At 43.4% G+C, this 24,023-nt stretch overlaps 1 protein-coding gene across 13 annotated transcripts in view; it reads right to left on the reverse strand.

Moving 5' to 3' along the window:
* Positions 1 to 24,023, reverse strand: part of zgc:110045 (uncharacterized protein LOC664755 homolog) — a 156,920-nt gene that overhangs the window by 69,077 nt on the left and 63,820 nt on the right. The window lies entirely within an intron of this gene.

Below are 24,023 nucleotides of genomic sequence, written 5' to 3' on the forward strand. Positions count from 1 at the left end.
CTAAATCTGTTCAGAGAACTCAACAACTAAGTTACAGAGATAGTTTAATAAGTTAGGTCTTTATTCTCTGGAGCGCAGAAGGTTAAGGGGGGACTTGATAGAGGTCTTTAAAATGATGAGAGGGATAGACAGAGTTGATGTGGACAAGCTTTTCCCCTTTGAGAATAGGGAAGATTCAAACAAGAGGACATGACTTCAGAATTAAGGGACAGAAGTTTAGGGGTAATATGAGGGGGAACTTCTTTACTCAGAGAGTGGTAGCTGTGTGGAATGAGCTTCCAGTTGAAGTGGTGGAGGCAGGTTCATTGGTATCAATTAAAAATAAATTGGATAGGCATATGGATGAGAAGGGAATGGAGGGTTATGGTATGAGTGCAGGCAGGTGGGACTAAGGGGAAAAAAGTTGTTCGGCACGGACTTGTAGGGCCGAGATGGCCTGTTTCGGTGCTGTAATTGTTATATGGTTATATGGTTATAACTTATGAACATAAATCAAAATACTATCTGATCTGCTGAGTATTTCCACTTTTTAGGGACTATTTGCACTGCCATTTGTTTTCCTAGGTGTTCTCTCTCAGCTATATAGGATAATTCATGTCAAATGCAGTTATCTTTTACCCTTTTTGTGACTGCTCCGATCTGCAGAATAGTTGCATAAAGATGGTAAGAAATAAAAAGACAAAGAGTTAATTCATTTTGAAATTTGTATCACATGATGTCATCCTTGCTAACTGGATAAACAATTGTCACTAACAATCAAGCACAAAGCTCTCCTGTATTCTGTTCTACTCTTATATTAGCTCACAAAATACAAGCCACGAGTGTTCCTTCTATATGAAATCAAAACCTCCACAAATATATTTTGTACTCATCTGTCAATTAAATGCAATTCACAATTCATTTTAATTATTTTGTAGAATTTGTGCAACTGTTATGAAATAGAATATTCATCCATTCCACTATTTTCCCAACTTGATAGTATACAGATCAGTACAGCATAATGAAAAGTCCTTCAGCTCACAATGTCTGATGCCAATTTAATTTCTTCTGCGTGCATGTGATCCATTTCCTCCATCACCCTCCATATCAATTTGTCAAACTAAAGCCTCTTAAATGCCTCAGCAGGTCATGTTTAACCAACTTGATTGCGTTTTTGAGCAGGTGATGAAAAAGATTGATGAAGGTGGGGTGTTGGATATTGTGTACATGGATTGTGGTAAGGCTTTTGATAAAGGTCCCTCATTGCAAGCTGATCCAGAAGACTAAGATGTACGTGATTCATGATGACTTGGATTCAGAACTCGCTTATTCGAAGAAGACAGAGTGCTGTGGTAAAATAAATACATTCTGGCGGCATGTCTGTGACCGGTGGAGTGCTGCAGTGATCTCTGCTGTTTCTGATATATATGAATGACCTGGACGTAAATGTAGATGGGTTGGTGAGTATGTTTGCTGATATCAACAAAATTGAAGGCGTTGCAGACAATGAGGAAAGCTGTCAGAACACACAGTGGGATATAGATCCGCTGCAGAAATAGGCAGAGAAATTGCAGATGGAGTTTAACACGAACAAGTGTGAGGTGTTGCACTTTGAGAGGTTAAATATAAGGTGAGAGAAAATACAGTTTATGGCAAAACCCTTAATGTGTTGTGAGTGATATATCTCTACTTCTCTTCTTAAAGGAAAACATAGGCTGCTCTCCAGTCCTCTGGGACCTCGCCTCTGGCAAGTGAAGATACAAAGGCCCTGCAAATTCCTCTCTTGCCTATCTCAATAACTGGGATAGTTAGTATTATCCACCTTAATACGCTTCAAGACCTTCTTAATCTCGAATTGTCCAAGCATATTAGTCTTCCCCACACTGTTCTCTCTGTCCTCCATCCCTGGTCCTTGTTGAATACAGATGCAAAGTGCTCATTTAGTACTTCACCTAAACCCTCTGACTCCAAGCATAAATTCCCTGTTAGCCGCGAGCGATTCTCCATGGTTCCCTTCTTGTTTTCAATGTGCATTTTAAAAGGCTGTGGATTTTCCTTAATCCATCTCGCCAATGACTCCTCATGGCTCCTTTTAGCCCTTCTAATTGTCCACTTAAGTTCTTTATTGCTTGTTTTAAATTCCTCAAAGACCATGTCTGATTTCATCTGTCTACCATATCAATTCCTTTCTCTTTTAACCAAATTAACAATCCCTTTGTTCATCCAAGGTTTCCTTACCTTGTTATCCTTTATCCTTCTTACTAGAATATGCCAGTCCTGGACATCGATCAGCTGGCCTTTAAATAGCTCTCACGTCAGATGTGAACTTACCCAACAACCACTTTTCCCAATTTACTCTCTGTAACTTGCCTATTAATGGGGTAATCTGCCTTACCCCAATTTAGTACCTTCCCCCGTAGTCCAGATTTATCCTTATTCATCATAGCCATCTTAAAACATATGGAGCTCCCAAAATGCTCTTCTACCAGTTACCTGGCAAGGCTTATTTACTAATACAAAACCCAATATAGTCCTTAAGTTGGACTATCCACGTACTGTTTCAAGAAATCCTTTTGGATACACCTAAAAGATCCTACCATGTTGAAGCTTTTTACAGTAAACAAGGTCCAGATAATATTGGGAATTAAGTTGCCCACTACGACAACCCATAGTTTTTGCATTTTTCTGTAATCTAACTATATATCTGGTCCTCTATCACCTACTTATTATTGGGAAGCCTATAATATAATCCCATGCGTGACTGCACCTTTATATTTGAGTTCTACCCATACCACCTCAACTGGACAAATCCTCCAGTATGCCCGAGAGCTGCAGTGACATTTTCCATGATTAGTAAAGCAACTCCTTCACCTTTTACCTCCCTCTCTATCATGTCTGAAGCAGTAAAACCCTGAAACATTGAGCTGTCATCCCGGTTCTTCTCACAATTAAAGTAGATGGGTAATAAGAAGACAAATAGCATGCTTGCTGATGTGGAGTTACCGGAGAGAGTGCAGAGGAGATACACAGAAGACGTTGATATGTTGCCTGGAATGGAGGATCGGAGGCTGAGGGGTGACATAGATAGATAAAAGTCACAAATGGGGTAGATAGACAGAATCTCTTTCCCATGGTAGGTTTATCACAGACAAAGGGGCATTAGTTTAAGGTGAGAGGAAGAAGTTAAAAGGGGATTTGAGAGAAAGGTATTTTTACACACTTTCAGATGAGTTGTTGATTCAGATGCCAGTCGGTACATTTAAGAGATATTGAGACAGGCTCTAACTTGGCACGGCATTGACCAATACAGGCCTAATGCACACAAATTGGTGTAGATGGACATAAAGAACAACATGGATGTGTAGGGCCAAAGGGCTCGTTTTAGTGCTATACAATTTTATGACTCCATGACCTTGTGAGTTATAGAGGAGATAAATTATTTAATCAGCAATTGAGCCAAACAAGTTTTCAGTTGTCATCATTGTTGCAGGCTACAAGCATGTACTAATGATAGTATAGACTGGGGTGAGTCCCTTGGATGAAATACCGTGTTTTTGATAGGATCTCAGCCTTCGACAACAAATCCACAGCCAGTAGATTCTGACAGATCAGGGTAGAGTCTGCAACACTAAAAAACAATAAGATGGCAGCTTGATGGCTATAAGTACACTATCTCCACACAGAAACATAATTCCCAACCATCCAAATCCTTAACATAGATGTTATCCTCCAATCAAGCAAATAAAATTTAATGTTTTCCTGAACCAGCAATAAGAGAATGATACATCTTGTCTGATTTCTGCAACATTTGACTTGGCTGACTGGACATTCACCATTGGTTTCTTGCTGGAAAACTGCCTTCACGTTGTTCCACGCAAACCTGGATAACTGTTTTGTAGATTGATCTTGGAATTATTTAAGAACCTATCCTTGGCCACCTCCTCTTCCTTTGCTACCTGTTGCCTCTTAGTGAAACACAATGTCAATTTCCACCGGTCAGTTCTCTTTTTCTGAATCATGTTGACAATCCAGTCAGTCTTCCCTCGAATGGCCGAAACCTTGTTCTCAGAAAAATATTTCAACTTACTCATTGCCACTACCACTGGCTGAACAAAAAAGATAATAATCTCTGATCATGTTGATGACTGAACTGAGCTTTAACCTTTCAGAAAAACTGATACACTCATCAATCCTGTCCTCACTGGTTTTCGTATCATTCAAATTTATACCATCCAAGTAATTTAAAATCTTTAGAAAGCCCAAGAGCAACCATTAAAATACTAATTATGAATCCATTATGAAAGAGGTATACTCTCAGGTTTCATAATCATAATCATACTTTATTAGCCAAGTATATTTTGCAAAATATGAGGAATTCAATTTGCCATAGTCATACCAATAAAAAGCAATAGAACACACAAATATATTTAACATAAACATCCACCACAGTGACTCCACATTCCTCACTGTGATGGAAGGCAAAAAAAAAGTTAAAACTATCCCTTCTTTGTCCTCTAGCAGTCAGGACGATCTTACTCCCGTAGCCGGCGGCAGGCCTTCCTCATCGGGACGATCAAGCTCCTGCATCGGGGGGAATCTCAGCTCCCCCGCGATGGACGATCAGACCCCGGGTTGGGGCTAGTCGAACCTTCTGCATCGTTGGAGCCTCCCGACTCGGTGGTATGCCTTTGGTAAATATCCAGTATTTATCTACTAAATACTGTTTTAAGTGCATTGGGCTACAAAAATCTACAATGACAGCAGTGTGCTCAACTCCCTGAAGGCAGTAGACTCTGGCTAAATTAATTTGTCAGTCACTGCAGTGGTTCCTTATAAAAGAACACTTGAAAATTCTGGACATCTGGGACCCACAGCTGCCCTTTTGTAATAATTCAATTTGTAGAAGGAAAAAAAATAATTTGCTAATTAGAAACTACACTGGAGACAAAGAAATAAAACACAGCTGCACATTTCCCTTACCGCAGGTGGTGTGCTGAAATTCCTAAGGGTGATGCCAACTGATTGGGTTATTGCACCCTCTTACAAATTTATTTTATCCTTTACTCGCATTTAAACTCCATGAATGTCTGCTGATTAAATCCAAGAACATGGTATGCATAATACAAAAGCATACTTATTTGCAAATTACATGTTTGCAAAGCAGACACACGAGTTCTTCTTGCTATGATTGTGATAAAATCTTTCAGTTTACCCCTATTGTCATCACTGAATTGTAACCTATACTATGTTTCACGGGTTCCTAGATAATACCTAATATTAAGGTGCAATTTGTATGCACTTCACATGGATTGTTATGCTGACTTATTTGTTCTTCATTCATTTCCTATAATCATCTGCCTGTAAGAGGCAAATTAAGTGATCTCTGGACATATATGTGACAAAGGAGAAAAATTCTTAATGACTATTTATTATCAAATTATTGGAATGTACTACTTTGAAAGGTAGGAACAGCAATTATTTTAGAGGCAAAAAAATGATACACCTGCATTTAATTGACCTTCTATTTCTCAAATGCTGACAGTGAATGAATCTCAGTGTGAAGAATAAGTTAATGTAGACATGTGGTCACTGTTTAAATATACAGTATAAGACTTTAACCAGCATAACTGTAGAAATGTTATACCTGTATCAGTTTGTTCTTCCTTTTCTAAAAAATGTTTGCCAGAATGTAAATGTTGACAATACGCTAATATACTGTAATCAGCAAGTTATTTTAGCTCACTATGATAAGAGCATGGTGCATGTTGCGGTAGTATTGCCAACCACATTAATCCAAAACAAAAAGGAATGCAACTATTGGTGACCAATAATTAAATCATCCGGTACATTTCTTGCCCTCTCCAAGATCCTGTGAAATATTTTATTCTAAGTAAAACTCAGCAGATGAAACACACAGCATCGGCATACTTACCGCGTGCATAGAAAAAATAAATTAATCTAAACTATTGCCCAATTACAGAATGCATACGAAAAAGCAAACCCAATTAATAAGGTATGGCCAAATATTGCAATGGTTAAAAAATGGCCACATCGCAAAACAAACCTGGTTAGTGAGGATTGTACAGAGGTAATATAGATTGAAACTGATAATATTCTACACTCTTAAGATATTAAACTCACACAAGGATAAATATGTAAACAGCTGAGGAAGGCAAACATCACCTTATGCTAGAAGAAAAAAGATTGCAAGGATCTTCACAAACTCCCACCTCCTAGTGCCTGAAGAGCTACTTTTAAATTGCAGTGTGAATTCCATCCATCTAGAAGCAAAATGGCCATGATCTTAACTAAAGTCTTTGACTCTGTCACCCTGGAAAATCTTTCTCAAATCTGGCTTCACGGAGATATATGGCTCCATAATTAACTGTTATGTGATGTCATGCTATCTATGATCATAACCAACAAATCTTCAAAAGATCTAATCTTGGTGCATCGGTTTCAAGCAAAGTCATCTTTACCTTGTTTTTTTGCACCTCTTCTCACCACAATATTGCCCTTTACTTCCAAAACATTTCCGATTGATATTTTAACCTTTTTTTTAAAAACATGTGCAGGAGTAGGCCATTCTTCGGCCATTCAATATGATCATTGCTGATCATCCAAAATCAGTAACCCGTTCCTACTTTTTTCCCCCATATCCCTTGAATCTGTTTGCCCCAAGAGCTAAATCTAACTCTCTCTTGAAAACATCCAGTGAGGCTCTACCATTTAAGATAGTATATGACCATTTTACATACCTAGGACTCAAAATACCCCTAAACCCCAAACTTATATTCAAACTCAACTACACTGATATGATTACAAAGTTAAAACTGAACATAGAGAAATGGAGGATTTTACCATTGTCTATAGTCGGGCGTATTAACGCTATCAAGAAGGTGTCTCTTCCTAGATTCTTATATTTATTCCAAAATCTTCCAATTTTTCTTACTTCATAATTTAAAAAAAAACTGGACTCCATTATCCTTCCATTCATTTGGGGCTACAAAGCCCACCGTATATCAAAGGCGCATCTTCAAAAGCCAAAAAATGAGGGAGGCATGGGCCTTCCTATATTTAGGCACTACTATTGAGCAGCCAATGCTAGAGCTCTGATTTACTGGCAATGGGGATTCCCAGATGAACCTTTGAATAATAATAATAATGCCCCTTTGTGGCTAAACATTGAAAACACAGCAGTGAAAAATTCCTCTCTCTGTACTTTGCTTTTTTCCAAAACAGAATCCCCACATAAGTTGGTTGGTGAGAACTTTATTTTAAGAAATTCTATTCGAATTTTAAATCAGATAAGAAGTTTCAGTACATTGTCAAATGTCTCTATTTACACCCCCATATGTCACAACCACTCCTTTTTGCCATCACAGATGGATGGGGTGTTTGCTGTCTGGAGGGACAAGGGCCTTGCAACCCTCAGAGATCTATATATTGACAAAAAGTTTGCTTCGTTTAATCAGCTGAAATCAAAATTTAACCTTTCCAACTCATTTTTTTCGCTATCTCCAAATTAGGCACTATGTTAAAGATCAAAATCCAAATTTTCAAACCATGCCTGACAGTTGCCCACTCTATGAGCTCCTGCAGCTTCCTCCGGACTCCAAACATCTAATATCTCGCTTTGTGCGTCTATTTACCACCTCTGTATCCACTAACCATCTGAAAGAAGCCTGGTCTACTGAGCTGAATTTCGAGGTGTCTGACGACATTTGGAATGAAGGTCTGACCAGAATCCAAACTTGTTCGATTAATGTCAGGTATAAACTGATCCAGTTTAAAGTCATCCGTAGACTCCATTACTCAAAGGCCAAATTACATCGAATCTACCCAGCTATTTCTCCATTATGTGACAGATGCAAAGGTGCAGATGGTTCTTTAACACACATTTTCTGGCTCTGTCCTCATATACAAAGATACTGGTCTAAAATATTTAAGTGGTTTTCTGGGGTCTATGGAAAAGATATTCTCCCTGATCCAGAACTGGCACTTTTTGGATGCTCAGAGACTGCTTTGTACTTTACGTCTGAAGAACAACAAGCACTGATGCTTGGTATGGTGGCAGCCAAGAAAATGATCCTAACAGACTGGAAATCAACAATACAAAACAATACAAATTTATTGTCATTTGAGCCCCAGTGAGACTCAAACGAAATTTTGTTTACACAGCCATACAAACAAAGACAATGTCCTACAGACATACACACAATTAAATTCACACAAACATCCATCACAGTGAACCCACTGTGATGGAAGGCAAAGTCTTTACTCTCCCCTGCTCTCAATTTCTCTCCCAATGTCCAAGCCCCAGGCGGGTAATGATTAGTCCCACGGCCATTTTAGGCCGCGCGGGGCAATTTACGGCCCCGCTCCCGGTCTGAAAGTACATCACACCCCCTTGCTTCGAAATCATCCTTGCTGAAATCATCCACAGCCCCTTGCTTCGAAAAATGACTCAATTAAATGATAATAATCATACAGATGGAAAGGATACGCTTCTACAACTCCAAGGTACCAAACAACTTTTTAAGTGTTTGGGGACCATTTATCAACCATCTCAAAGACCAGTGATTTCATATTATCTGCAGTGATGTAGTCCTGTGACCTTTATTTCTGGCAATGCCTGACTGTGTAACACCATGTGGATTGCACAAATACTGTTATGTCTGGCGGCTTTTTTTTTTTTTTTTTTTGCTCTATTTTCTTTCTATTTTTTTGTTCTGTTTTGTAAAAAATTGTATAAAATAATAAAAATATTTAATTAAAAAAAAAAAAAAAAAAAAAAAAAGAAAACATCCAGTGAATTGGCCTCCACTGCCTTCTGTGGCAGAGAATTCCACAGATTCACAACTCTCTGGGTGAAAAAGTTTTTCCTCAATCTTAGTCCTAAATGGTCTACCCCTTGTTCTTAAATCATGAACCCTGGTTCTGGACTCCTCCAACATGAGGATCATTTATCTAGCCTGTCCAATCCCTTATGAATTGTACATGTTTCTATAAGATCCCCCCCTCATCCATCTAAATTCCAGTGAATACAAGCCTAGTCGATCCATTCTTTCCTCATATGTCAGTCCCGCCAACCCGAGAATTAACCTGTGAACTTACGCTGCACTCCCTCAATAGCAAAAATGTCCTTTGTCAAATTCGGAGACAAAAACTACACACAATACTTCAGGTGTGATCTCACCAGGACCCTGCACAACTGCAGTCGGACCTCCTTGCCCCGAAACTCAAATCCTTTCGCAATGAAGGCCAACATGCCATCAGTATTCTTCACTGCCTGGTGTACCTGCATGCTTACTTCCAGATTGTTACAAGGACATCCAGGTCTCGTTGCACCTCCCCTTTTCCTAATCTGACACCATTCAGATAATAATCTGCCTTCCTGTTCTTGCCACCAAAGTGGATAACCTCACATTTATCCACATTATACGGCATCTGCCCACTCACCCAACCTATCCAAGTCACCCTGCATTCTCATAGTATCCTCCTCATAGCTCACACTGTCACCCAGCTTTGTGTCATCCGCAAACTTGGAGACGGTGAGGTGAGTCGTCGGCACCAGAGCCCCCGTCCTCCTGTTGGAGGCCGCTCCTCGTTGCAGCCCCAACTACAACGGGGACCCGACAAAGAAAAGGTCGGGTCTCCCGTACAGGGAGAGATTAAAAGTTACCCCCTCCCCTCCCACCCCACCCCCACCCCCCCCACACACACACCCCCCAACAAAAAATAACAAAAACTACATAAAAACATAGACAAAAAATAATAAAAACGCATACGGGCTGCAGAGGCCGCTGCTGACAAGAATCGCGCCGATATAAGCTAATATAAGCGAATCGAGCACTTTATAGCAGTCTTTTTTCAGGTTCCCCACTAAAGACTAAAGGTAAGAAAAAAATTATAACTTTCTGTCTTGAGGCCTGCCCGATCTCTTCCTATATATATAGCTCAGATCGCGGAGCTGGGGGTCGCCAGAAGAATTGCTCTAATCGCTGGCCCGTGGACTATAACACCCTGAAGCCGCGGTGTGCGGAGCTTCTAATCGTGGGGGCAGCGTGCACTTTCCCTCGCAGAGTCTGAGATTCCTCGCCAAGAACAGCTCCGACCACCGGCCCGCGGCCTATAACATCATGAAGCCCCGGTCTCTGATAGGAGGCGGCCGATTCGACTCCAAGCAGCGGAGGGTCTCGAGTCGGCTTGTGTTTGAAAGTGTATAAAATACAGGATAAAGGGTGTTAAATATACACAATGTACACGGATCAATGCTGTTTAAAATACACGATAAATGGTATTAAATATACACAATGTACACGGATCAGTGGTGTTTAAAATACATGATAAAAGGAGTTATAGGGAACAACAACATGCCACAAGGAGCACACATTAAAGCCTTAATTTCCTTCCCAATGTAAGATGACTGTAACATATACAATTCTATTCTTCTGATCCCGACACTGTATTATATTATATGACATTTTATGGTACATGAGCAAGTTATTAGAAAGTCTTCTTTTATAGATCTAGACTTAGTACAATAATAAAGGTAGACAAAAATGATGGAGAATTTCTCCAGCATTTTAGTCTAATTCGATTTTCCAGAATTTGCAGTTCCTTCTTAACCAATAATAAAGGTATCAATGTTTACACTGCTGTACATTTTTGGTTTTGTTCTTGTTGTAAGGCATGCATGGTATTGTCAGCTCTTCTACATTTAAGATAAATCAAGTCGTCAAGTCAAGTCAAGAGGGTTTATTGTCATGTGTCCCAAATAGGACAATGAAATTCTTGCTTTGCCTCAGCACAACTGAATATAGTAGGCATGAATACAGAATTGATTCAGTAGGCATAGATTGACCTATTAGAGGAAAAATGCATCTTCAACATATATGTCTCTCCCCACCCCTGAAAACAATTGCATTTAAGTGACATATCATCCATTCTGCAGTTATGTTGTTATAATTAGATGTGTTCTTATGTTAATTCTATATGATATTTTACTGTAATTTCAGATGTTGACAGAAGGTCAAGAATACTCATTGATAAGATCTCCTACAGCGAACTACTGCCGTATTTGGTCTGAACACCCTGTATATCTCACACATAAAACAATAAATTATGTAAATCGTACCATAAATGACAGAAATAAAAAGTGTTATCCTTGTTTATAGAATTATAGAATCTTATAGAATTTTTCGAGGATGTAACTAGTAGTGTGGATAGGGGGAGAACCAGTGGATGTGGTGTATCTGGACTTCCAGAAGGCTTTCGACAAGGTCCCGCCACCGGACAAGAGATTAATATACAAAACTTAAAGCACATGGCACTGGCCCTATGTCCAGTATTGATGTGGATACCAAAACTGGCTGGCAAACAGGAAGCAAAGAGTAGGACTAAACGGGTCCTTTTCACAATGGCAGGCAGTGACTAGTGGGGTACCGCAAGGCTCAGTACTGGGACCCCAGCTATTTACAATATATATTAATGATCTGGATGATGGGAATTGAAGGCAATTTCTCCAAGTTTGCGGATGACACTAAGCTGGGGGGCAGTGTTAGGTGTGAGGAGGATGCTAGGAGACTGCAGGGTGACTTGGATAGGCTGGGTGAGTGGGCAAATGTTTGGCAGATGCAGTATAATGTGGATAAATGTGAGGTTATCCATTCTGGTGGCAAAAACGGGAAAGCAGATTATTATCTAAACGGTGGCCGATTGGGAAAGGGGGAGATGCAGCGAGACCTGGGTGTCATGGTACACCAGTCATTGAAGCTAGGCATGCAGGTGCAGCAGGCAGTGAAGAAAGCGAATGGCATGTTGGCTTTCATAGCAAGAGGATTTGAGGATAGGAGCAGGGAGGTTCTACTGCAGTTGTATAGGGTCTTGGTGAGACCACACCTGGAGTATTGCGTGCAGTTTTGGTCTCCAAATCTGAGGAAGGACATTATTGCCATAGAGGGAGTGCAGAGACGGTTCACCAGACTGATTCATGTGATGTCAGGACTGTCTTATGAAGAAAAAGACTGGATAGACTTGGTTTATACTCTCTGGAATTTAGGAGATTGAGAGGGGATCTTATAGAAACTTACAAAATTCTTGGGGGGTTGGACAGGCTAGATGCAGGAAGATTGTTCCCGATGTTGGGGAAGTCCAGGACAAGGGGTCACAGCTTAAGGATAAGGGGGAAATCCTTTAAAACCGAGACGAGGAGAACATTTTTCACACTGAGAGTGGTGAATCTCTGGAACTCTCTGCCACAGAGGGTAGTTGAGGCCAGTTCAGTGGCTATATTTAAGAGGGAGTTAGATGTGGCCCTTGTGGCCAAGGGGATCAGAGGGGTATGGAGAGAAGGCAGGTACGGGATACTGAGTTGGATGATCAGCCATGATCAGGTAAATGGCGGTGCAGGCTCGAAGGGCCGAATGGCCTACTCCTGCACCTAATTTCTATGTTTCTATGTTTCTATGCTTTGGTATGAAATTTTGATGTAGATGCACCCTTTAAAATTGAGTGGATTGCATACAATATACTGCTAACCCATGAAATGTTTAGTTATGAGATATTCACATTTAAAAACTCACTCAGTAGCTCGGGTGGCCGCGAGCGGCCGCCGGAACCGGACAACGGAACCGCAGGTGACCTGGGAACTGTAGCTAGTCCCGGAGGGTACTGGCCGCTATGCAAAAAAGGCTGTGGACCCCTGGACTAAACCAAACTCTCGATCCTGTTCCACAATCATTTAAAAAAAATTAACAACTCAAATGGTGGTGCGTCTTCATTGCCAGGAAATATGGTAACTCATTTCCCTCAAATATATGTAGATTTCCCTCAAATATGTTAAATTTAAAACTAAACCATGGTAGCAATGCACAGTATTCATGTCTAATGCTCGCGCTTCTGCATCAATGTAGGTATGTATACACTATATTTCTTTACACTAATATAGAATGAAAAAATATCTTGGCATGTGTTCATTTATATTTTATCCACAATATCAGGAGTTGATATTGTGGATAATGTGAATATCAAGAGAAGTTGATTGAAAGAAAAAAAAGTTCAACAAAATTAGCGGAATTACAAGCAATACACTAGAGAAATATACATATGTGTGTGTTATATATTTATACATATATAATCACACATATATACGCATCATATATATATATCACTCAGTCTCTGCAAGATGGAGGAAGCGAGAGGGTAACGTCTCTTTGAGCTCTGAATAACACTGAACACACGTCTACTCAACTGGGAGTGCCCTTAATGTGGTTTGAAAATGAAATTATGGTTGGTTTGAAGTAAAAAGGCACTGCAAATGGTTGCTTGGGGGCTTGGGGATGAAGTGAAAAGGCACTGCAAATGGTTGCTTGGGGGGTTTGGGTTGAAGTGAAAAGGCACTGCAAATAGTTGCTTGGGGGTTTTGGGTTGAAGTAAAAAGCACTGCAAATGGTTGTTTGTCTAAACTTGACAACTTCCTGTTTGCACTAAAATTAATTTTAGATAAAACGCTACCACTTACGACTGTAATTTTTGGCCATCTTACTCAGTCCCCCTCCGCTCATCAGGTGCAGAGGATTCTTCCCATCAAAGAAAAATAAAAGTGTTATTAGTGTTTAAAAAATTTTGAGAATCGCTCTCCTGTCAATCATGCCATGAAGGCCACACCTTTTCCGGTGGGAGGGGGAGGGATTATAAAACCCGGAAGTGTGGGTGTAGCTCAATCTCTGCATGATGGGGGAGGAAGAGGTCACGACTTTGGCTGAGCTGTGAATCAACTGAACACATTGAATGTCTACTGAACTGTGAGTGTGGGGTTTTGTGTGATTTTATGGTGGTTTTATGGTGGTTTCACCCTGCTTGAAATGGTATGAAACTGCATTTGAATGTGGTGTTGTTGCACCCTGCATGAAATGGTATGAAACTGCACTTGAATTTGGTGGGCTTGCACCCTGATTTAAGTGGTATACAACTGCACTTGAGTTTGGTGGACTTGGACCGTGCTTGAAGAGGTATGAAACTGCACTTGAGTTTGGTGGTCTTGCACCCCGCTTGAAGTGGTTGGAAACTGTACTTGAATTCGGTGGCCATGCTTGAAGTGGTAGGAAACTGAACCTGAATTTGGTGGCCTTGCACCATGCTTGAAATGGTATGAAACTGCACTTGAATTTTGTGGCCTTCCACCCGGCTCGAAGAGGTAAGGAACTGCACTTGAATTCTGTGGCCTTGCACCCTGCTCGAACGGGTAAGAAACTGCACTTGAATTTGGTAGCCTTGCACCCTGCTTGAAATGGTAGGAAAATGGATTTGAATTTGGTGGCCTTGCACTCTTCTTGAAATTGAATTTTAAGGAATAGCCGTGTCACTGCCAGCCCACCAGCCATGAGTGAGCTGCCAGCACATCAGCCTTGAGGGACTGAGCTGCCACCCCAAGAATCCATTTGCCCCACAATGCCCATACTAGCCCTCTGGAGACCAGTAGTCCCTGCCCCAACAACACCCATAGCAGCGCTCCAGAAAGCCCCCCTCCCCCCACCCGTCGGGGGACCAGCCCTATGGGTCCCACTTAGTCTAGTATAATATATATATATATACGTGTTTATAATATATAAGTATAGGCAAATATATTGGCTTATGGCTTGTGTTCCTTATATCTTATAGGCAAAAAAATAAAGGCAAATATAATTGCCTTTATGGCTTATGTACATCATGAGAATGGCTCATGTACATCATGAGTTGCTTTAAATCAAAGTTACTTCTGATCCATGAGGAACTTTGAAATCTATTATCTCTACCTTGCCAGTCACACACAGAAACACACACACCGTTCCCCACACTGATTAAACCAAATATCATAGAATGCATATGGTCCAGAGAACTTTCATTGCGCATTGTCACCCATGTTATACCCTTTTTAATTTTTTTTTAAAATAAGCACCTTATTTATTATAAACAAAGATAATAATGGTCTAACATAGAAGGAGAAAAGGGCTGGTTTTCCCGACCCCCTCCCCGTCTACAGTCTCAACCTCCAGAGGCGTGCTCTGCGCCTCGTCCTGGGTGGGTTGCTCCTGGGCTTAATTGGGTGCCTGATGTGGGGCTCCCTTCCCAACAGGAATCTCCCCCTGCTCCATATCACCCGAATGGTCCCCATCACCACTCTCCCAAGAATCCCTTCCAGAACATGGGACCAGTGCCCGAACCAGAGGGCTGGAGTCCTCCACCACAATACTCCCCTCCCCCCTGGAGGATTGCCGTTCGTCCCCCTTCCGCTCCTCCCTAGACATATTCCTCCTTCTCTTTTTCGATGGGGAGGAGCTCACAGGTGCTGGGGTCACGTGAGCAACCTTCCTCTGTGGCATCCCCTCCTCCCGCCCGATCCACACAGCCCCTGGCTGGATTATGGGGCTTGCAGACTCCCTAACGGGAGGTGACGGGATGGGTGGAATATACTTGTCTCTGGGAGTATTGATCCCCATGTGTTTAATCTTCTTTGCCACCTTGCCCCCCTTCTTTTAACCCTCCAAACTGCGCAACCCCAGGGTTCCCTGACTCAACTACAGGCTAGGTGGGAGCGGGGTGGGGGTGTTAGTGGCACCGGATGCAAAGGCCTCCACCCAGGATTTGGGGCAATTCATCCGAATATGCCCCACTTGCATAGAGGCACCTTGGGCGCTCCGATGTCCAGTAGACAGTGAAATCACGTCCACCCTGCTGGACACAGAAGCGCCCGTTAACTACATCCTCCCGGTCCAGCAACATCGTCAGCTGGCGCCGGAGGGAAAGAACGTGCCGCAGCTCCTTCCAGCGGAACCCCTGGGATATCGGGGTAATGTCCGTGAGTACTTTCCCCAGGGTGTGAAGGTGGGGAAGGAGGGCCTCATTTGTGATGCAGGGCGGATGTTGGACAGGACCACCCGCTGTGGGGTGGTCGCTAAAGGCTCGACCTGCAGGAATTTTCCCCCCCACTGAGATCCCTTTACTCACGGCCGCATTAACCCCCTCAGCGGACTCGAGGAAGAGCACAGCCTTCCTGAACATCCTGCTCACATACATGTCTGCCGCCACAGCCATGCAGTCCTTCAGGTTCATATGAGGGGGCAAGTTGCACCTTATACCATGCTCGAAAGGCAGGTTCCTCATGGAGAACTGTGCCCCCAGAGGAGCAGCCGAAGCAGCTGAAGCAGCCGCCTCTGCAAAGCTTCTGGAAGACCCCGATCCCCCAGAACACTGACCCTGCATTGTATAAAGCGCTACAATTTAAAACATAGCACTTCAACGCACAGACACAGACAGTCCAAATGGCACGAGGCCAAGTACAATACACAAAGAATATGGAACATTTCGAGGGAGGGAGGCAAAGTCGTGTTGCCTTAAACGATGATAATGGCGGCTCCCCGATCTGCGTCACTACCTCTTCGCCCCGCTATCTCAGCTCTCCTGCATTCCCTGGCGAGCTGCTGACTTTCACAGGCAATCCCATCTGGTGATCGCTGCTCCTGCAGCAACAAAAAGGGATTTGTTTTCAGTCGTAGTTGTTGGAAGCCTCCTATCTCCTTTGGTCTTGCCAAGAGAAATGAGGCCCCGTCAGCTCCAGGTTCCAAGGCCGCAGAAGGTCGAGACTGTGCAGAAATCCTCCCACACCGCCCGAAAGCCAGACGAGAATCAACCTCGGGAACCTACGCTGCACTCCCTCAATAGCAAGAATGTCCTTCCTCAAATTTGGTGACCAAACTGCACACAATTGATCCCCGCAGGCGTCTTGTATGTGGGCAGGATGTTCAGGAAACCTTCCGGTTTCTCGGCTTCCTCATCTCCGCTGACATCTCCTGGACAGACAACATCACAGTGGTTATCAAGAAAACTCAGCAGCGGCTGCACTTCCTGAGGGTCCTCAGGAAGCACAACCTGGACTCCAACCTGCTGCTGACCTTCTACCGCTCGTCCATTGAGAGCCTGCTGACATACTGCATTACAGCATGGTGTGGCAGCTGCACCATGGCAGACAGGGAGAGGCTTCAGAGGGTAGTTAGGGCAGCACAGAAGATCATTGGCTGCCCTCTCCCCTCTCTGATGGACATTTACACCTCCCGCTGCCTCAGCAGGGCGAAGAACATGATCAAGGACAGCTCCCATCCTGCGTTTGGCCTGTTTGACCTGCTGCCCTCAGGGAGGCGCTATAGGTGCATCAGAACAAGGACAAACAGATTCAAGAACAGTTGCTTTCCAAAAGCCTTAACCTCTCTGAACTCACACATGTATTGACTTCACAGCCAAACCCCCAGACTTCCATCTATCCACCTACTGTAATTTGTACTGTAACTGTAATTTAAAAAAAAAATAATTATGTGCAATAACCCATACTGTATATAGGAATCCTATTTATTCATTCGATTCATCCATTGTCTTTTTTATAGATATGTATATAGCGCCGCAGAACTGTGCACCTTATCAAGAGTCAAGAGAGTCAAGAGTCAAGAGTCAAGAGTCCGCCCCCCCCCTGTTTTGTTTTTGATTAATTACGTCTGCACTGAGTAGGAGCTGCTTTTAATCTCATTGTACATGTGTATAGTGACAATAAAATGGCATTCAATACTCCAGGGGTGGTCTCACTGGGCCCTGGACAACTGCAGAAGGACATCTTTGCTCCTATACTCAACTCCTCTTGTTATGAAGGCCAACATGCCATTCGCTTTCTTAACTGCCTGCTGTACCTGCATGCTTACTTTCAGTGACTGATGAACAAGGACACCCAGATCTCGTTGTACTTCCCCTTTTCCTAACTTGACACCATTCAGATAATAATCTGTCTTCCTATTCTTGCCCATGTCACCCTGCATCCTCATAGTATCCTCCTCACAGTTCACACTGCCACACAGCTGTGGGAGCTGCAAATTTGCTAATGTTACTTTTAATCCCTTCATCTAAATCATAATGTATATGGTAAATAGCTGCAGTCTCAGCACCAAGCCTTACGGTACCCCACTAGTCACTGCCGGCCATTCTGAAAGGGACTCGTTAATCCCTACTCTTTGTTTCCTGTCTGCTAACCAATTTTCTATATCCGTCAGTACCCTACCTCCAATACCATATGCTCTAATTGTGCCCACTAATCTCCTATGTGGAATTTATCAAAGGCTTTCTGAAAGTCCAGGTACACTACATCCATGGTTCTCCCTTGTACATTTTCCTTGTTACATCCTCAAATAATTCCAAAAGATTAGTCAAGCATGATTTCCCCTTTGTAAATCCGTGCTGACTCCTGTTACTACTATCAAATGTGCCACTATTTCCTCTTTCATAATTAACTCCAGCATCTTCTCCACCGCTGATGTCAGGCTAACTGGTCTATAATTCCCTGTTGTCCCTCTCCCTCCTTTCTTAAAAAGTGGGATAAAATTAACTACCCTCCAATCCACAGGAACTGATCCTGAATCTATAGAACATTGGAAAGTGTCCAAGATTTATAGAGCCACTTCCTTAAGTACCCTGAGAAGCAGACCATCAGGCCCTGAGGATTTATGAGCCTTCCGTCCCATCAGTCTACTCAACACCATTTCCTGCCTAATGTGAATTTCCTTCAGTTCCGCCATCACCCTAGATCCTCTGGCCACTAGTACATCTTGGAGATTGTTTGTGTCTTCCTTAGTGAAGACAGATCCAAAGTACCTGCCATTTCCTTATTTCCCATAATAAATTCACCTGTTTCTGTCTTCAAGGGTCCAACTTTGGTCTTAACTATTTTTTTGTTCTTCACATACCTAAAGAAGCTTTTACTATCCTCCTTTATATTCTTGGCTTGCTTACCTTCGTACCTCATCTTTTCTCCACATTGCTTTTTTCGACATCCTCTGATGCTCTTTAAAAGTTTCTCAACCCTCTGGCTTCCTGCTCATCTTTGCTATGTTACACTTCTTTTTTATTTTTATACTGTCCTTGACTTCCCTTGTCAGCCACGGTGGCCTCTTATTCCCCTTACAATCTTTCTTCTTCTTTGAAATGAAACGATCCTGCACCATCCGTATTATTCACAGAAATACCTGCCTGTGTTGTTCCACTGTCATCCCTGCTGGGGTCTCTTTCCATTCAACTTTGGGCTGCTCCTCCCTCATGGCTTCACAATCCCCTTTGCTCAACTGTAATACGGACACTTCTGATTTTCCTTTCTCCCTCTCAAATTGTAGATTAAAATTTATCATACTGTGGTCACTACCTCCTATTTGCTCCATTGCCTCGAATTCCCTTTTCAAATCTGGTTCATTATACAACATTAAATCCAGAATTGCCTTCTCCCTGGTAGGCTCCAGTACAAGCTGGTCTGAATCCATCTCGGAGGCACTCCACAAACTCCCTTTCTTGAGGTCCAGTACCAACCTGATTTTCCCAGAGTACCTGCATGTTGAAATCTCCCATAACTATCATTGCATTACCATTGCGACATGCTAATTTCAACTTGCACCCTATATCCAGGCTACTGTTTGGGGGCCTATAGATAACTCCCATTGTGGTCCAAGTGATCCAGTGCAAGGTCCAGTAAGTTTGCATCCTCCGTTGACCTGTTGTGATGGTAGACAAATTGTAGTGGGTTAAGGTTCTTGTTGAGGTATGAGTTGATATCCACCATAACCAACCTCTCAAAGCACTTCATCACAATGGACGTTAGTGCCACTGGTCGATTGTCATTGAGGCACATCACATTACTCTTCTTGGGCATCGGTATTATTGATGCCCTCTTAAAGCAGGTGGGAACCTCAGACCTCAGTAGTGAGAGGATGAAAATGTCCACAAAAACCCCAGCCAGTTGGTCTGCACAGGTTTTGAGAACTTGACCGGGTATACCATCAATTCCAGGTGCTTTCTGAAGGTTCACCCCCCAGAAGGATCTTCTGACGTCGGCCTCTGTGACAGTAATACCATCAGGGCGTATGGAGGCCTGGTAAGGCACATCAGTATTCTTCCTATCAAAGCGTGCATAGAACTCATTGAACTCGTCACGGAGTGATGTGTCGCTGTTGCTTGAGCTGCCTCCTGGTTTCGCCTTTGTAGGAGGTGATAACATTCAGGCCCTGACACAGTTGCCAAACATCCGCCCCATCCTCCAGCTTTAAGCGGAAGTCCCTTTTGGCCTTTTTGATAGCCTTGTCAAGATCGTATCTGGACTTCTTATAGACCTCTGCGTCACCACACCTGAATGCCCAGGATCTGGTCCTCAGAAGAATGTGGATCTCCTGGTTCATCCAAGGCTTCTGGTTAGGAAACATTCGGAAGGTTTTTGTAGGAACGCAGTCCTCCACACATTTCCTTATGAAGTCTGTAACGACTGTGGCATTCATTTAGGTCAGTTGCCGAGTCGTTGAACATTGCCCAGTCTACTGACTCTAAGCAGTCCTGTAGTTGTTTCTCTACCTCCCCAGACCAGCTCTGTACAGTCCTCACCTCTGGGGGTGTGCTCTTCAGTTGCTGCGTGTATGCAGGAAGAAACAGCACCGCTGAATGGTCAGATTTCCCAAAGTGAGGGCGAGGGATAGAGCAATAGGCATCCTTGATGGTCGTATAGCAGTGGACAAGGGTGTTTAGTCCTCTGGTGCTGCAGGCGACATCTTGGTGGTAGTTTGGGAGTGATTCTTTCAGGCTGGTTTTGTTGAAGTCCCCGGCTATGGTGGTAAACGCTTCGGGGTACGCTGTCTGGTGCTTGTTGACCATGGCGTGCAGCTCCTCCAATGCTAGACGGACATCTGTCTGCGGTGAGATGTAGACCGCGGTCTGGATGATGGAGGTGCACTTCACCGCCAGATGTTCCAGGTGCAGAAGCAGGAATTAGACAGAACTGCCATGTCTAAGCACCACCAAGAGTTCACCATGAGGCAGACGCCCCTGCCTCTCCCTTTCCCAGATACCTGCGTATGATCCATACGATGGATGGAGAAACCTTCAGGCTGGACGGCTGAGTCGGGGTAGCTGGGGGTGAGCCAGGTATCTGTGAACCAGAACACAGAGCATTCCCTCAGCTCCCTTTGGTAAAGCAGCCTTGACCTTAAGTCCTCCACTTTATTTTCCAGTGATTGCACATTGGCTAGTAGGATGGTAGGGAGTGGGGTCCCCTGCGCTTTAGACTGACTGGTAGCCCTGCCTTCCAGCCATGTTTCCGGACTCTATAGAGGCCTCCCCAGTGCTTCCAGGTACAGTACTTACTGTTCTTGCGATCTTCAGCTAGGTCGGGTATTTCGCTACGATCGGGAATTCCCTTACAGTCGGCAGCTCCGTGGCTGCCAGTAGATTGCAATAGCGAGGATGCGTTTAAATGCATTAGCAGCATGTCAGTTGCATTGTGAGTTTCTGCTATTTCTTTTATACAGGTAAGCTAAGAATTACTATATTTGATGATTTTCTGCTGTGCTGCTGGCAACATGTCGTCACAGACAGACGCCAATTTTAGGTAACAACAAACACCCACCCCCGCCATTGCCCCTCACATTTTTATTATCCCCCCTCTCCCCATGCCCTTCCTATACTCACACCTATTTCACTACTCCCCCTCCTGTTCCACGTACATTCCTTCTTTTAGCTTCACAGTTCACCTCTTCAATCCTTTTAGAAACATAGAAACATAGAAATTAGGTGCAGGAGTAGGCCATTCGGCCCTTTTGTCGCATACCTTTTGACTTTTATTTCTTGCCGTTGTCCAACCAATTGCTTATCAAACCCCCACCTCACTTGTATTCATCTATTACTTGCCAGGCTCTATCCTGCTCCTTCTTTCTTCCAGCTTTCTTACCCCACCCCTCCACACAATTAGTTTGAAGAAGGGTCCTCACCCGAAATATCATCTATCCACATTCTTCAAAGATTCAGTCTGAAGAAGGGTTTCGGCCCGAAATGTTGCCTATTTCCTTCGCTCCATAGATGCTGCTGCACCCGCTGAGTTTCTCCAGCTTTTTTGCGTACCTTCAAAGATGCTGCTTGGCCCATTGAGTTACTCCAGCACTTTGTGTCTTTATTTGTTCCAGTTGGGTCCCAGCATCACACGGGAGGGCTGGTCCCCCAACGCAATATTCCACCTCTCCACCAATTCCAATATTGATGGCCAGTGGGGGGGTTCTGGAGTGCTAGCATAGGAGTTGTGGGCTGAAGGGACTGGTTACCAGAGGGCAAGTATGGAGATTGTGGGTCGAATGGATTCTTCAGCTGGCGGCTCAGTCACTCAAGCCTGTTGTGCTGGCAGCTCACTCACTCGTGGCTGGTGGGCTGGAAGTTGACTCACAGCTATTCCTTGAAATTTCATTTCAAGCAGGGTGCAAGGCCGCTAAATTCAAGTGCGGTTTCTTACCACTTCAAGCAGGATGCAAGGCCACTAAAGACAGTGAGTTGTGTCCTCTCCCTCCTCCATCTTGCAGAGACTGAGCCACGCCCACACTTCTGGGTTTTATAGTCCCCCCCCCCCCCCACCAGAAGGGGCGTGGCCTTCATGGCATGATTGACAGGAGAGAGAATCTCAACATTTTTTAAACACTAATAACTCTTTTATTTTTCATCGATGGGCAAAATCCTCGGCACCTCATGAGCGAAGGGGGACTCTGAGTCAGATGGCCAAAAGTCACAGCCGCACGTGGTAGCGTTTTTTCTAAAATCAATATAAAGCGCAAACAAGAAGTGGCCAAGTTTAGACTTGTAATTATATAGAAGGCAAGGCAACTTTAATTAGGCAAGGCAACTTTAATTAGGCAACACAGCTTTAGCATTTCCAAACAAAAGGCAACAAAGCTTTAGCATTTCCAAACCAAAGGCAACACAGCTTTAACATTTCCAAACCAAAGGCAACACAGGTTTAGCATTTCTAATCCAAAGGCAACACAGCTTTAGCATTTCCAAACCAAAGGCAACCCAGCTTTAGCATTTCCAAACTATATTTTCAAACCACATTAAGGGCACTGACAGGTCAGTAAAACCACTCAGTTTAGTAGACATGTGTTCAGTGTTATTCACAGCTCAGACTGAGAGACGTGACCCCCTCGCTCCTCCATCTTGCAGAGTCTGACTGAGGCACTCAACACTTCTGGGTTTTATAGTCCCTCTGGAAGGGGCGTGGCCTTCAGGAGAGAGAATCTCAACATGTTTTAAACACTAATAACTTTTATTTTTCATCGATGGTAAAAATCCTCTTGCCCTGCGCAGCGGAGGGGTACTGAGTAAGATGGCCAAAAATCACAGCTGTATGGCAGCATTTTTTTCTAAAATCAATATACAGAACAACAGGAAGTGGTCAAAATCAGACTTTTAGTAATATAGATATATAAGATAGATAGAAGATAGATAACTGGAAGGTAGACAAAAATGCAGGAGAAACTCAGTGGGTGAGGCAGCATCTATGGAGCGAAGGAATAGGAGACGTTTTGGGTCGAGACCCTTCTTCAGACTGATGTGGGGTGGGGGTGCAGGAAGAAAAAAAGGAAGAGGGCGAGACAGTAGGCTGTGGGAGAGCTGGGAATGGGAGGGGAAGAAGAGAGAAAACAAGGACTGCCTGAAAATCGAGGTCAATGTTCATACCGCAGGGTTGTAAACTGACCAAGCGAAATATGAGGTGTTGCTCCTCCAATTTGCAGTGGGACTCACTCTGGCCATGGAGGAGGCCCAGGACAGAAAGGTCAGATTCACAATGGGAGGGGAAGTGCTGAGCCACCGGGAGATCAGGTTGTTAATGCGAACTGAGCAGAGGTGTTGGGCGAAGCGATCACCAAGCCTGCGCTTGTTGTTACCGATGTAGAGCAGTTGACACCCAGAACAGCGTACAGAGCCTTGCGGCACCTCACTAGGCACTTCCTGCCATTCTGAAAAGGATCCGTTAATTCCTACTCTTTATTTCCTGTCTTTCAACCAGTTCTCTATCCATGTCAATACCCTACCCCCAATGCCATGCGTTCTAATTTTGCACACTAAGTTCTTGTGTGGGACCTTGTCAAAGGCTTTTTGAAAGTCGATACACCACATCCATTGGCTCTCCCTTATTCATTCTACTTGTTACATCCTCAAAAAATTCCAGAAGA

Source organism: Leucoraja erinacea, chromosome 2 (assembly GCF_028641065.1).
Source record: "Leucoraja erinacea ecotype New England chromosome 2, Leri_hhj_1, whole genome shotgun sequence".
In the NCBI taxonomy this organism is placed as follows: Eukaryota; Metazoa; Chordata; class Chondrichthyes; order Rajiformes; family Rajidae; genus Leucoraja; species Leucoraja erinaceus.